Below are 15270 nucleotides of genomic sequence, written 5' to 3' on the forward strand. Positions count from 1 at the left end.
TCTTTCTTGTCTTCTTCATTTTTGTCTTTATTTTCAAAAAAATATACAATGTAAAAATATTGCTTTTATAATTTAGGAAAAATTAATTATAGCATTACAATGTCATCATATATTCTACTTCCTCCACTACCTCTTTTCTCCAATAGTCTGTAGTCATAGAAGGCCCTTGGGGAAACAAGTCTACCTTGGTCAAGATCTGCTCTGTAACTCCAAAAATACGCTGAGCAAACTGCAGTTGTATAGACTATAGATTAATGATACTCTTTGAAAGCACGGCATTAACATAATATGAATATTAGGAGACTTTCTCAAACATAGTTAGGTACTGTGGATTTCCCCAGAACAAATGAAAATTTAAAATCAGCTTTGTTGAATCTATGTTTATTTTTAGACTAGCTTCCTCCTACCATCAATATCTTACTCCAAAATCAAGGGTTTGGTACAATATAAAGAAAACCCTTCCGCTTACAGGTTTTTATAACAATAAATAAGGTTATACCCTGTAGCGATACATGCTCTTTTGGGGGAGTCAAAGAAGAGATGTGAAAAGTATGCTCTCTCCTTTATTTAAGCCACCATTGTCACTTCCTTTTGTTCAACTACTCTCTTAAATTTTTCGAAGTGTCTTCTCACTGTAATAATCAAAACTTAGAAAAATATTGTCCCTCCAAAAGCGGAAAATAGATATTTCTTTTTTGATATTAGGAATGGCTATTTGGGGTAGGAGATAGTAGAGAGGTAAATTGAGTAAATTCGTTATTTCCTAAACCTCTTGTTTATCTAATTTATATACATACATGTGAGCAATGCCCTTGGAACTGTTGTGAGGATAAACAAGCTGATTTATGGTCCTGCCCTCTGATTTTTACTTCCTTCATTTATCCTCCAAGTGTTAGTTTGTTCATGAAGCACAATGATTACCCAGACCCCTTGCTCTAGCACCCACCAAGGCTTACCATCTTTGAGAATGTACACTTTGATAGCTTTGCAATGTGTTGACTTGGCTAGGCTGTATTACATTTCTCAGAATTTCATTTTTTAATATGTGTCTAGTTTAGATAGGCTACAATAGAGATTCTCTCACACTGAGTGGTGTGTGTGTGTGTGTGTGTGTGTGTGTGTGTGTGTGTGTGTATCAATGTGTGCCCATACTGTTGCTGATACGCTCACTTATCTTGTTGACATGAAGTAACAGTTGGGCCTGAAACTGCTCTCTTTTCCCCTGTATTTTCCATCAGTGTCTCTGACTTCTGGGCCAGAGGTGTGTGTTTTTAGCTCTATTATGAAGGGCCCTGTTCATTCTTGTTGGTAAAGTCAGAGGCAACAGGAAGCGACATGGGTTTCAGTATCCTAGTTGAGTTCAAGCCTGCTCATAATCTTCCCACCTAACTGCCTTCCTGTAAACTTTAGGCTTCAGCATTAGATGCAGAGATAGCCATGGGGAGACTGGGTAGTCAATAGTCAGTCCCCTATAATTGTGTAAACCAATTCCCTGCAAATAAATACATTTATATCTAGGTATGTATGTATGTATGTATGTATGTATGTATGTATGTATGTATGTATGTATTTTACATCGGCTGTCTCTCCCTTTAACCTTCTTTTCACATTATGCATGCATAGATGTGTTCATATATATCAAATACTTTAATGTCTTTACTGTCCACATTTTACTGATTTCTAAACCTAAGTCATCAGCTTGGACTTCTCTTTTGCATGGACATCTCCACTTGGATCTCCCACAAGCATCTCCAACTCAACATGTCAGCAGTTTGATTTGTCATCTTTCTCCCCAAATCGCTTATTCTCTGATTTCCCTATTTTGATGAACATTACCTAACACACAGTAGGTATTCAATAAATTATCATTGGAAAGTTAATGAATAAATAAACATGCTCAGAAAAGAGATTTCTCCACTATTAAATGCCAAGAATGAAAAACAGCAGACTAATTCACAGAACTCTTATTCAAATTATGTGAAAAGGACATTCAGTGAACAAGCATCCTCCTAACCTCTAATTTCCTTCTTCCAAGTCAGCCTTAAATTTTGGGGCATTACAGACACTTTAAAGAACTGATGAAAGAGAGTCCTTGCCCCTTCTTCAACTCCATGAAAATATTTTTTGTGTTTACAATTTTAAGACCTCTTGAAATTAATAGACCAAAAAATCCTGGGTTAAGAATCTGTGATCTAGATAAAATACAACACTAGAAAATATTAATTATTTTATATATAAGTTATAATCTCACAGGAAGGTGTTGGGTAATTCATGCTGCCTTCAAGTATACTTTTTTGTGTATTTGGGTTAATAGAAATTAAAATGTAGCATTGTTTGTCAAAACATACATGATTGTCTTACTAGGACTTCTGAAAAGAAATAACTTAAACATTGATGATTTATCTGATGACGATAAAGTAGCAAAAGGTTAAAACAAAATAAACTATTCTATTTAAGATCTTAAAGTATCATCTGTAAGGTTTTATTATCATGATGTTTAGAGGGAATTTAAAAGTCTATTTAAAAGTTGTTTTCATGTGCTAAAAATGTGAAAACCACTACTTCTGTATGAAATCACTGGTCACATAACCTGAATTTTCAACCATTCTTTCTTCAGTTAATAGATTTAGTATAGATTTTTAGGAAAACGGAATAATTTCACAAATATCTGATTAGTAACTGGTTTACCAAGTTCTGGGAAAGAAAAAAATGATTTCACTCATGTGGGATATAAATTTGAAAGCGACAAACAAACAAGACAAACAAAAACTCAAAAACACAGACAGCAGTTTAGTGATTACCAGAGAGAAAGGGGGGAGGGAGCAGGTAGATAAGGATAAAAGGGGTCAAATGTATGGTGATGGAAGGAGATTTGACTTTAGGTGGTGAACACACAGTGCCATATATAGATGATGTATTATTGAATCATACACTTGAAACCTATATAATTTTATTAACCAATATTACCTCAATAAATTTAATTAAAACATAGCCACTTCCCTCAAAATGTCCTTATTCTGAAAACAAAATGCAGTTTCTTAGTGGAGAATAAGTAAAATAAAAGCAAAATACAGCCACAACAGAGCATCAATGAAAAATCATCACAGTAGTTGGAAATACATATTTGAGACAAGAAATTTGACATTGAATTCTCTGTGATTATGGTTTCCCCTATGTTTCAGAGTAGATAGGGCCATTGGGACAGTTTTCCCAATCTCTTTCTTAAATGTGTCTGTCAACAAATTAACACCTAGGTTAATATATTAATGCACAATTAATTGGTTGGCAGAGACATATGGATGCAAATTACAGAAGGGAATCCCCCTGGCTGTGTTTATTCGTGGAAAGCAAGACGTGAAATCAGAAGAGACAGAAGGAATCCTTAGAAAATTGTCACCTCAAGATTGTAAAATCAATGTCCCTGGGTACTTTAAGAATGTTGTAATATTTCTCTCAATTGTTTCCTCTTTACATTTTTCAGCATAAACAATGGAACTTTCTTTAAATATGTGTTGTACTAATATAAATGTTATATATTATATATAAATACATATATTATATATACACTAAAAGTATATACACACATTTTAGAAAGAGTAAGTGGATTTTTCAATCTTTAACCTTAAACAGGAGAGTAAACTCATAAATGTCAAGATAATTTAAGGCAAGGATGTGCCTTAAATTAGTCACCTCTATAAAAATGCACATTCAGGTTCTTTAAAAACATGCTATGTAGGCTGAACAAAGCAGGTCTCCAGGTTGATTTTGGTGTTCCAGTCACTAATTTGCAGTGGCTATCCTAAAGCATAAATGTGGTTGAAATCCTGATCTCTGAGTCAGCTAAATCTATGTCAGAATAGGAGTCCGCCATTTATTATCTCCTTGACCTTAAGCAAGTTATGCCATTTAACTTCCTTAATATTTTAATTTTCTTTTTGGCAAAACAGTGTAAAAATATTTAACTCTTAGGTTTATTATGGAGATTAAATGAATAAACAAGATATATAAAGCATTTAGCACATTGTAAATTAGCAGGGAGAGAGTAATGGCTCCAAAAATAATGAGCGTTAGTACTAGTAAAAATGGTACACAGCCTTAACGAATAAAATGCCTACTAGGTACCAAACTGAAAAGTATCTATTGATATAACAGAACTAATCTTTTTCTAACAAAAGTCCCCATACTTAATTTTTATACCATCATGTTATCTTTGCACAATGTTTCCAGGCTTTTTGATTTAATAGACCATGTCTTGTGTCTTTTCATTCTGTATTAATCTCCAAAAGCACTGTTGAACTCAATGTTAACCTATCCAAAAATTAAAAAGCAAGTGCTATCCACTAAGTGATGATCTTCACTGCTTTGTGGTGTTCTGATGAATTTCATCTTGAGACATATCCTCTTTTGCCATCCTTTGTGCTCAAGTATTTTCCCATCTTCAATCTCATTTAAAGTTGCTGTCTTATCTATCATTCCATGGCTGTCTTTTAGAACTTAGACTTCATCCAACCCATCCAGAAAGACTTTCTCAAGTGTTTCCATCATTTTCCCCATCACCTTCCCAAGTGGCCATACACATCCTTGCTATATCCTCCAGACACCATCTAATTCCAATCTATTTCTTCAAGTTCAAAATGACTATATTTTATCTCTTTGGCTCTTTACCAGGTGATAAACTTATTTGTGAGCAAGGCTTGCACCTAACTAAAAATTTATGAACTGTATACCCTCTTATTTTAGCCCCAAGGACTTCTGGGACATCATTAGTGATAGCGTGAGTTTCAGAGATTAAATCCATAAGGAAACACAAGATATTTTCCCTTGTCCTGTGAGAAATCACTTTATGTTACTCACAAATAAATAAGCAAACAAGATAAAAAATAAGTAAACAAAAAACCTTCAGTGCCAAAGAACTATGAAATGCTGTCCTATTTGCAGGAACCACTTATAGTGACATATTCTTTTCAATACTGAAAAAGTATTGTTTACTTAAGTGAGAATCTAAATTAGAGCCCAAATCTAGGCAAGTATATTAAACCTCCTTTGAGTGGTAAAAGAAAATGCAATATGTAAACAAAGCCATAATATTATAATTAACACTTTTGGAACCTATGAGCAACTATGCCTAGATCAGTATAAAAATTCATAACTTTGCCTGATGGACCATCTCCCAATATCATGTTTCATATAGTTCATGTTTCACCATGTAAGAGTATAGGGTATATGTAAAATTATTTAACAAAGGGTTTTTTTTAATGTCTATCAAAGTCTGAAATGGTATTTAATAGTTATCCACAATTAATGAAAAACTTCTCAAATTTTTCTTGACTACAGGTTAAAGTCATTTAAGATAAATTACATTGGTATTGTACTCGTCTCATTTATATTTTTAAAAGAATCATATCCTCCTACATAAACTCTAACATGAAGATTTTCATAGGTGTTGCAACTCAAACTATAAATCAAACCATCAAACTCAAATCCCTTAAGTGAAGATTTTTATTTTAATCTGGGCCTCTGATTCAGTTCTAACAGTGTGTATAATAATCTTTTAGGTATTTCTTAGTGAAAAGAAGCCCTTTTCCTAAAACCTACATGAATATAACAATGTCCATCAATGACGCCACCAACACATTCTCTGAATGAGACCTATTAGAACAGGTGTATAGAAACCTGACCTTGGGGCCTGTGAGGAGGATTCTGGGCCCAAGAGCCATGTTTCTCACTTTGGACTAAAAATTCTCTCAGTGGATACTAATGGTGACTATTCCTCAGTCCGTGCTGATGGCCATTTGGGAAAGCAGGACACTCATTCTGAATCAATAAAGAGTCTGGAAGCATAGGCCTTTTTCAGGGAACAGAGAAGCACAGGGAAATCTGTTCTAAAGCAAAAATCTGACTGTTATCCTATTGGTGTTGGCATCTTTTACACTGTTCTCAAAGAATTAGTTTGAATAGTTCATAAAAAGGAAACTGGGAGTTAAAGGCATAGAAGGCAGCTTATGTATAAAAAGGGTGGTTATGTTGAAATGGGTCATGGATAAAAATAGAAAGTTTAGATGGTAAAGGGGTAAAGGGGTAAAGGGGGTCAAATATGTAGTGACAGAAAGAAATCTAACTATGAGAGGTGAATACACAGTGTAAATATATATATGCCTTACTGTTAAATTGTACAGCTGAAACTTACTGGATTTCGTTAGCCAATGTCACCATAAAAATAAATAAATAAATAAATAAATAAATAAATAAATAAATAAATAAATAAATAAAAAGTTTAAAGTGTAAACTTGAAATTGGTGAAAATATGCAAGATAAATGAGAAGAAACGATATGAAATAATGAAAGGTTGTGAAATACATGAAATGTAATTCCAAAACTAGTCCAATCAGTAATAAACAACAGTGGATCTAAACTGTATAGGCTATAGGCTGCATTTAGTTTCTTACTGCAAATGTGATTTTTAATTTGGTGATATACATGAGCCTATGTTTTAGCATCTGGCACATAAAAAAGTATGAAGCTATGTTATTCATGATAAAATAACTACAGTGAAAATGAATATTGAATGTTGGGTGAAGAGTTCATGAGGATCATGAGTTGGTTGAGATTCTTAGTTGATTGACAAAGTAAATATTATACCATTGGTTATAAATATAGGACTTCATCAGTCATTTTTTATTAATGATAATGCTCTTTTATTCTTCTCTGAGGCAATAAGGAAGACTAGCCATTGTATCAGACACCCTTTACATCTATCACTGGACACAGGTGAATTGACCTCTTCAAAGAGGATGAACTTATTAAAATATCTACCAATAGCCTGAGAAAATTTCCCTTTTTCCACCTCTTGGCATCATTTGGGGTGTCTATGTTTAGAAATCTTTCTAACCAAGCTCAAAATAATTGAAAAACAAAAACAATCTCCTGCTATTTGTATCCTCATAGTACATAAGTCTGTTGAATCATAATTTCGTGACACCTCATCAGAGAAATCCTGACATGTGTGTCAGCCCAATTTTTTTAAATCAAGAGATTCATTGTACCTCAATCTCACTCATTAACCAATGCAACAATAAACTTCCAACGATAGATTATTTTTAAAATAGTTTAATGTTGAAATAAATATAAAGAGCCCAAATTGGCTCTACTGTTAGGTGTGTTGCTATGAAAAATTGAAGAAACATAGCTACAAGGTATTTTCAACACTATAAGTTTTAAGCAAATAGTTCAAATTACAATTTTTCATAACATTAAGTGCTTTATGCAAAACAATTGAACGATATTAAAATATATTTTGCTGAAAACATAATTTTCCTGTGCTTATAATTTGAGAAGTTAATCTATAGTGATTTTACTCTAATAATTTTTGTTTTTATGAGTGAAATCTGTGAGACTTGATTAGGCTATTTTAATAGCTAAAGAATTAGTGCTGAAGCATTTTTAATACACAAGTAAAACATAGTTTATGGGATAGCAGCAATATTCACTGCAGAAAAGAAATTCTTATTCATCGATTGGAATCAGTTATTTGAGGGGATTCCAAGTACTCTAATGAGAATCATGTTTCATAATTTTGCTTAAGGCACACTCAACTAAAAATATAAAATTAGAAATGTAAATCATCAAAACAGTAAGTATAGAAAAACGAGGTTTCTATAAGGACTTCATACAAATTTTATTTCATAATTTATATTTTTATGAAAGGCTTCTGCCACACAGTTACATTAAGAACTGTAATTTTCAACTTAACTCTGGTTTCTAAGTCCTATTTTGTCTATTTTATATTGCATCTAACTCTTGTTTTATTTCTATCTAAATTGTATTTTGGGAACGATGACTTTGGAAAAAAATTATTACAGTTATTTGAGTCAGAAGTTGTAATCTAGATCTATTTTATTATTTTTTTTAGCACAGTACATATTCTATTGTCATTAAGTTATAGGTAGTGACTCCACAATCATCATTAAAGATTTTCAATAGTTTAATATGAAATTCTGAATACGTATCAATAATATCTTTATCTAACTTGGGAAGAATTCAATGCCAAAGGGAACCTTCTACTTTTTCCTCGAAGTTATTACTGGTTTGTACCCTCTAATTATCTTCATTAAGAGAAATTTGATATGACCCAAACCTCTGGATTTGAGAAAGCAGAACATGGGGAAAAGCATATTCACAGAGCAGAAGGTTCTATACACCAGAGAGTAAAAGGATTGATGATTGCTTGCTTCCATAAGTAAATAAATTATGATGCTTTAGGAAGAAATAATGACATTCAAAAATTTGGAGGAAAATCTTCCAAAGTTCCTGCTTTTGCTGCCATTGTACAAAATGGCTTTTGTTGTGAGCCATTTAGCTAAATCTACAACTGAGCTTATCTCTTTTGGACAATTTGTTAACTAAATCATAAGGATGCAATTGCTTTACATGCTTAATTTTCCATGTGAAAATTTTATTTCGAACTCTATGACAATGTATCTATTATTTCTTTGAAACTTAATACAGAATATCATCCATCTTTAATGATATAAAATCAATCTTTTAAAATATTAATAAGAATAATTTATAACAAATATTACTTGTAAAATATAATCTCCCCTAAATTAAAAACATTTAACAAATCATTTGGCATTGTACTATCTATTGTGAATGCTTGAATTTTTATTATTATATGTTATAATTTTTTGATTATGTATGTTTTAGCAGTTTAGATATTTATTGAGTTACTTCTATGTGCCAGGCACTATTTTTGGTGCATGGTATATGGAAGACAACAAAGCAAAACTTTCAGCCCCCATGAGACTTGCATCCTAGTTCAGGATGATAAGGAATGTGCAAAAATTATATAGTATGTTCAAAGGTGATCAGATACATAAAGAAAAGAGAAAAAGTAGAAACTAGGAATGCTGGCGGTAGGATGAGTTTGCAATTTTAAATAGCGAGGTCAAAGTAGGATGCACCCAAATGGTGACATTTGAGAAAAGACTTGAAGGATGTGAGGGAGTTAGCCAGGTGGATACGTTACAGAGGAGCACTACAGGCAGTGGAGCAGCAAGTACAAGAGGCTGGTATGGAGAGAGGAAGTCAGAGAGGGGTAGAGATGTGGTCATACAGGGGATGAAGAATTTACCTGGGTAGGCCATTGTAAAGACTGTTGCTTACAATGTGAAATCAGGAGCTTTTGAACAGGCAAAGTAATGAGAAGTGTCTCACATCAGGGTAGTAACAGTTGAGGATGTGAGAAGTAGTCAGCTTCTGGAAAATTTTCAAGTTAGAGCCATCAGAATCCCCTGACAGGTTGGATGTGAAGAGTGAGACGATAAAAGGTCAAGGATGATTCCAAAGTTTTTGGCCTGAGCAACCGAAGACTGAAGTTACTGTTACCGTAGATGGCGCAGGTCTGTAGGAAAAATCAGGAGCTCGGTTTTGAAGATGTGGAATTTGGAGTGTCTCTTCCAGTGGAGATTCATAGGTGTTTAGATAGAAACTTTAGAGAATTGTTAAGGCTGGGTGTATACACTTAGGTGTCACTGGCATATAGGTGGGATGAGATCATCTGTAGAATGAGAGTAGAGAAGACCTGGGGCTTTGCAATATTAGGAGGTCAGGGAGAATAGGAGTAACCATCAAAAGAAAGTGAGAAAGAGTGACTAGACAGGTGGGAGAGAAACCCAGAGGGTGTGGTGTCATGGAAGCCAGGGGAAAAGGAGCATCACAGAGGAGGTGAGTGAATGCTATACTCAGGCCATGAGATAGGACGGTGCACTGGCCATTAAATTTAACAACATAAGGTCACAAGAAACCACATAGTATGTATTACCAGATAACATGTTATACATCATATATTCTATATAGAAAGTAAGTTGAAATGGAATTTTTAAAAAAAGGCTTTGTCTCTAACGAATAGAATAACCTTAAATTAGATATTAAATGGGTAAAACACTATTCTGAAGCATGAGATCAGCTATCATTTTTAATATCCTTGAACATTTCTGAGAAATGTTTTACTGAATTCCTGCAATTAGACGAGTGGCTTAAAATGGTTCTGAAAAACAGGGGTGACAACTGAGGAATGGGAGGGATGGTTATCGTCCAAGCTCTCAATCCTATAACTCATCTTGTTTATTTAAATAAAGACAGAGTAATCTCATCAAAGTTGCAGAGTACAATGTGATGGAGTTCACAATGCAGTATTTAATTAGAAAATGTTAATTAATCTTTCGTAATTCAATCTTACATCAAAGAAATGCCTTGTACACACCAGCCTGTTCTAAAGCTCAAGAATAAAACATGAAGTATGATGCAGGTCATATCCCACATTGCTATATTATGGCAGAAGAATGGTTCAAATTCAGAATTCATAGAAGGCTATAGTAAAAGGCTAAAATTTCCTTTTCCCATTGAAAAATGGTACTCAAAAGCTGCTTTGGTTCAATCTTAAATAAAACAGTAGCCTTAAGGGAACTTTTGTAAAGTCGTCTAACACTGGAAGTCTATAGGGTTCCATGGAAAATGGAAGAGGTTGAGTACAAATGCAATCTTAAATTATGCCAGGACAGAAAAGGATCCGGAGAAAGCCCACTACAATGATATTTATGCTTTTTAAAATGGCCAAATGCACTTTCCTCTCCTTGTTAAAAATGTAATTAAATTTTTCTCTTGGGTCTAGACTTTATATGTCAAGTTTCTGCTTGCAGTTAATTTTTGTGACTGAATTGCAAAGCCCTGAAAGCAGCATTTAGGATGAAAATGCTGACAGCTCCATAGCTAGAGCAGTGCTAATGATAAGAACATGAACATAAGGCTGTGCTCGGTAGCCAGTGAATTTCCCTCTCCTAATAGGATGAACATTATAAAACAAAGAATATAATCAGCTTCATTATATTAGGAAGATAAGGAATAGGAATGTAGTATTATAAGTTCAGCACATTAGGCTTCTACTAGGTGCAAATGTTTAGCAACATTTAGGAAGGAAATGACAGTAAAAGGATAAATACTTTGAAGAATGAATAAACATGTGGCTCTACTTTATTGAAAATTTAATCTAATCAACTTTCGTTTTAATATTCTAGCATTTCTTGTCTATCTAGTTGATTTGAAAGTACTGCAAATATTTAATGATTACTATTTCTCTCTTGTCAGAGCAGCAACTTCTACTTCAGAAGTCTTCACAAACATAAATCTCCAAGCCATGGTATTTTCCTTCATGATCCAGTAATTTTAGTTTCTGAAATAAGATAATATGACCCCATACAATTATGGAATATTCTTGAATAATGGCATAAGTTTAAATTTATATCGCTAAATTAATAGAATTTTAATTTACATTAATTAAACTTAACGTTTAGAACTATGCTAAGCATTAATGTAAATCAGTAATTAGCAACCTGGAGTCAGTGGTCTAAATCAAGCTTGCTGCCTATTTTTGTAAATAAAACTTTATTGGAGCCACGTCCATTTGTTTATATATTCTGTAGGTCTGCTTTTGTACCACAAAGACAGAGTTGAGTAGTTGTGAAAGATACTATACGATAGATCTGTAAAGTCTAAAATATTTGCTATCTGGTCCATTACAGAAAATGTTTGTTGATCACTGACATAGTCCCCTGTTTATCTGCAGTTTTGCTTCCTGTGGTTTCAGTTACCTGTGGTCTACCACAGTCTGAAAATATTAAACGGAAAATTCTTGAAATAAACAATTCCTAAGTTTTAAATTGCATGCTGTTCTTAGTTGCTGGCAATTTGTATATGCCAAAGAGAAGCCATAAAGTGTATGCATGCATAGGAAAAAAACATAGCGTATATAGGGTTCGGTACTATCAGTGGTTTCAGGCATCCCCTGGGGGTCTTGGAAGGTATCCCTTGTGGATACGGGGGGGGACATCTATATTCTCTTAACAACCTTTGATGTTAGCACTAATATTATCCGAATTTATGCAAGATGAGTAATTGAAGTTCAGAAAAATTAAATAAAATTGCCCAAGATCACAAACTAGAAAGTAGCAGAACCCAAATCTGAATACAGGAATAGTTCCCACTTATGATCTTAACTACCACATACAATGCCTCACAATAATGTCTGCAAGTCATCATGTTAGTAGAAGTAATGCAAGTGGCATAGCATAGAGAAAACTTGTGTTTAGAAAGATAGGATGATCCTAGATATACTTAGTGACATTTTATTATTCTGCTTCAAAGAAATGGGATGGATATAAACAGACTATTTCTTTTTTTTTTTTTTTGAGTTTCATATTTACTCTTTTTTAATTAAATTTATTGAGGTAACATTGGTTAATAGCATTATATAGGCTACAAGAGTACAATTCAATAATACATCATATGTATATTGCATTGCGTGTTCACCAGCCAAAGTAAAATCTTCTGTCATCATATATTTGACCCCCTTTACACTTAACTACTTCCCTGCCTCTCCTCTTTCCCTCCAGTAACCACCATACTGTTGGCTGTGTTTATGAGTTTTTGTTTGTCTTGCTTGTTTGTTGCTTTCAGTTTTATATCCCACACAAAAGTGAAATCATGTGGTTCTCAACTTTTTCTGACAATTTATTTCTTGATAAGCAACTTAAACTGCTTAGGGAAAAAAAAAATTAAGTCTACCTGTCATTAATGCTGTGTAAATGAAATGATCTTCCGTCAGTTCTACTACATATATATTAGTAGGGCACATGTAACTTTTGCAAGGGCTCCCCTCAATGGAATTGCTTATCTGTCACAGTACAGTGTATAGATATTTCAGAGCTGGGATACCTGAGGTTCAGATTACTTGATTGAGTCACCAAATAACTGGTGCCAGAGTAAATATTTGAACCCAGACTTCTTCTTACTGAATCATTACTTTGCATATATAAAAAGAATAAATTATTCAAATGTTAAATTCTGATCAATAAATATTACTAAGTCTCTAATCATAGGAACCCAAGATTTCTTAAGGTCAAGAATGAGAAAGGAACAGAATCAAAGAGAAGGAAGAATGGCAAGAGTTTTAGAAAAAAGCAAAGCAATTGCTGAAAGTCTCGTTATGGTAAAATCAATGTTCTTATTTTCTTCTAAAAGTACTACTTATGTCTTGACAGAGCAGAATTCTCATGTATGGCTAAAATAACTGTGAGCAGAATTCTTTTCTTAGCCCTCAGCCGATGATTCCAAAATAAGACAGCTTCCCTCTGGCTTCACAAATCCTCTAAGACTTTGTAATATTCCATCAGTTCAATGGCCTGGCCTCTGACAGCTTTTCTGAATGGTCTCAGCCTTGTTTATGATCAATTAACCCTTACTTTTGTTTTGCCTTAGGCTGTGGGCTGTCATGAGTATTTAACAACTGTAATTGAATTGTGGAAGTGCCTCAAGAAACACTCCATATTCACAGGCCATTGGCCTCAGAGAGTTTCAGAGTCTGTGAGAAGAGGGGGTTCTCAGATGTGAGGAAAACGAAGGGAAGGCACAAGGGAATGCTCTGAGAAGAGAGAAAAGTGATATTTCACATGAAAATAGGGGATGTTAAACCAACTCATGCAAATATCTATTTTTGAAGGGTTGTTGACAAGCATCTCTAAGCTCCACCACACACGCTGACTCTGCTGGTGACCAGGATTCATAGTGAAACATTAGTCACACAATTTTAATAGTAGATTCCAGTATAAAATTAGCCTTTTTATAAAGGAAACTTTCAAATAAGAAAACAAAGGGTTATTATGGTGTCTCTTTTAAAAACTCTTTGAACAGAAGGAGACATTTGATATTCTTTTATTATTCTTTTCAATGATGTTCAAAGTAAATAGAATCAGGCACAGAATTTCCCATAAAAAGCGAAATTCGACAGAACAAAATATTGATTGGAAGCTTCAATTAATGCATAAAATTGCTAAATCAACTGATTTTACCAAGAAAGGAATTTTTTTTAGTCTAGTTGAAGCTAACTTTTGACATAAAATGGAAACATGAAATATTTAGATGTTGTTATAAAATGAATATAATAATTCATTTACCTCAGTATCCGCTTGAATACCTCATCTTATAATTCTTGTTTTGTTTGAGTTGCATATTGTACTAGTTATTATAGAGACCATGCTTTATGATTATTTTAAGTATTCCTTTTAATATATCTTGGTGGAAAAAATAACCTCAACAAACTTGTGTTACATTGTATGCAAAACAAAGGGAAAAAACTTAGCCTAAGATAAAGGGAAGCATTAACTATTTGGGCCATTTAATTTTCTTTTGCTGAAATTATAACATAAAAAAAAAGGTAGCTATATTCTAAAATTGAAATGTCGAGCAAAAGATATGACTATAAAGATATGTACTTATTCATCTTCCTTTTATATGTACTGTGCATATGTGATATCACATAATGCTCTCATTTTTAAGGCAGAGAGGATGAATTGAGGGAAGAGGGAGAAATATTGATAGTACCTGCCTTTCCATCTGATTTATTATGAAAAGGATAGCTAAAATAACTGTGAGTGAATGAAGTTTTGAAAACTTCATTCTAATAATAACTTAATTTTCTAAATTTATTACAGGCATATCGACCATTCCTGCTTTGTAATTGAATGGAATAAAGTGAGCTCTTTGAAGAGGCAAATTATACTACAAAATGAAACTAAGAATGGTGTACTAATCTCATGTGCCAAGACAGGCTCTTAGGCACGAAACTATTAATTTTATATATTACTTTTAACACTTACAGCACTTGTCATCTTTGTTTCCAAGTTTGGCAGGAAGTAATATAACACTCGCCATATACAAGTAGTATTAATGTTGCCAGAAAAATACTGTACGAAAATAATCATTAATGATTTGGGTCTATGTATTAACCAAAATCTATAAGACAATGAGTTAAACAAACAAACAAACAAACAAAGCACTTGACCATTTCGAAATAAAAATAAATCTGTTTCATAATATTTTAAAAAGGGAAATAGCTATTTTCAAATAACAAAAGAAATACATTCTGATTCTGAAAACCTTCCATGCAGATACTGTCATTTTGGTGACTACCCTTCCAGGCATCTTTCAACGGGTATAAATTCATAAGGCAAATTATAAATTTATTTAAAAAAAATTACTTTTTAAATTATCCTACAGCGACTGTTTCTTTTTGGTGTACAGCTCTATATGTGTTAACACATATATAGATACATGTAACCACCGATTAAGTTACAGAGGAGTTCCATCATCCCCAAATTTCCCTTGTACTATCTTTTTGGAATGCCATTCTTCTCCTATTCTTAATCCCAGGAAACCACT

The 15270-nt window shown here is 33.3% G+C and overlaps 1 protein-coding gene across 1 annotated transcript in view; it reads right to left on the reverse strand.

The window, feature by feature from the left end:
• The window catches only part of IL1RAPL1 (interleukin 1 receptor accessory protein like 1), a 1273836-nt gene that overhangs the window by 58597 nt on the left and 1199969 nt on the right, over positions 1-15270 (reverse strand). The gene's annotated exons all lie outside the window — the stretch shown is intronic.

The sequence above is a fragment of the Pteropus vampyrus genome, unplaced genomic scaffold, assembly GCF_000151845.1.
Source record: "Pteropus vampyrus isolate Shadow unplaced genomic scaffold, Pvam_2.0 Scaffold351, whole genome shotgun sequence".
Taxonomy (NCBI): Eukaryota; Metazoa; Chordata; class Mammalia; order Chiroptera; family Pteropodidae; genus Pteropus; species Pteropus vampyrus.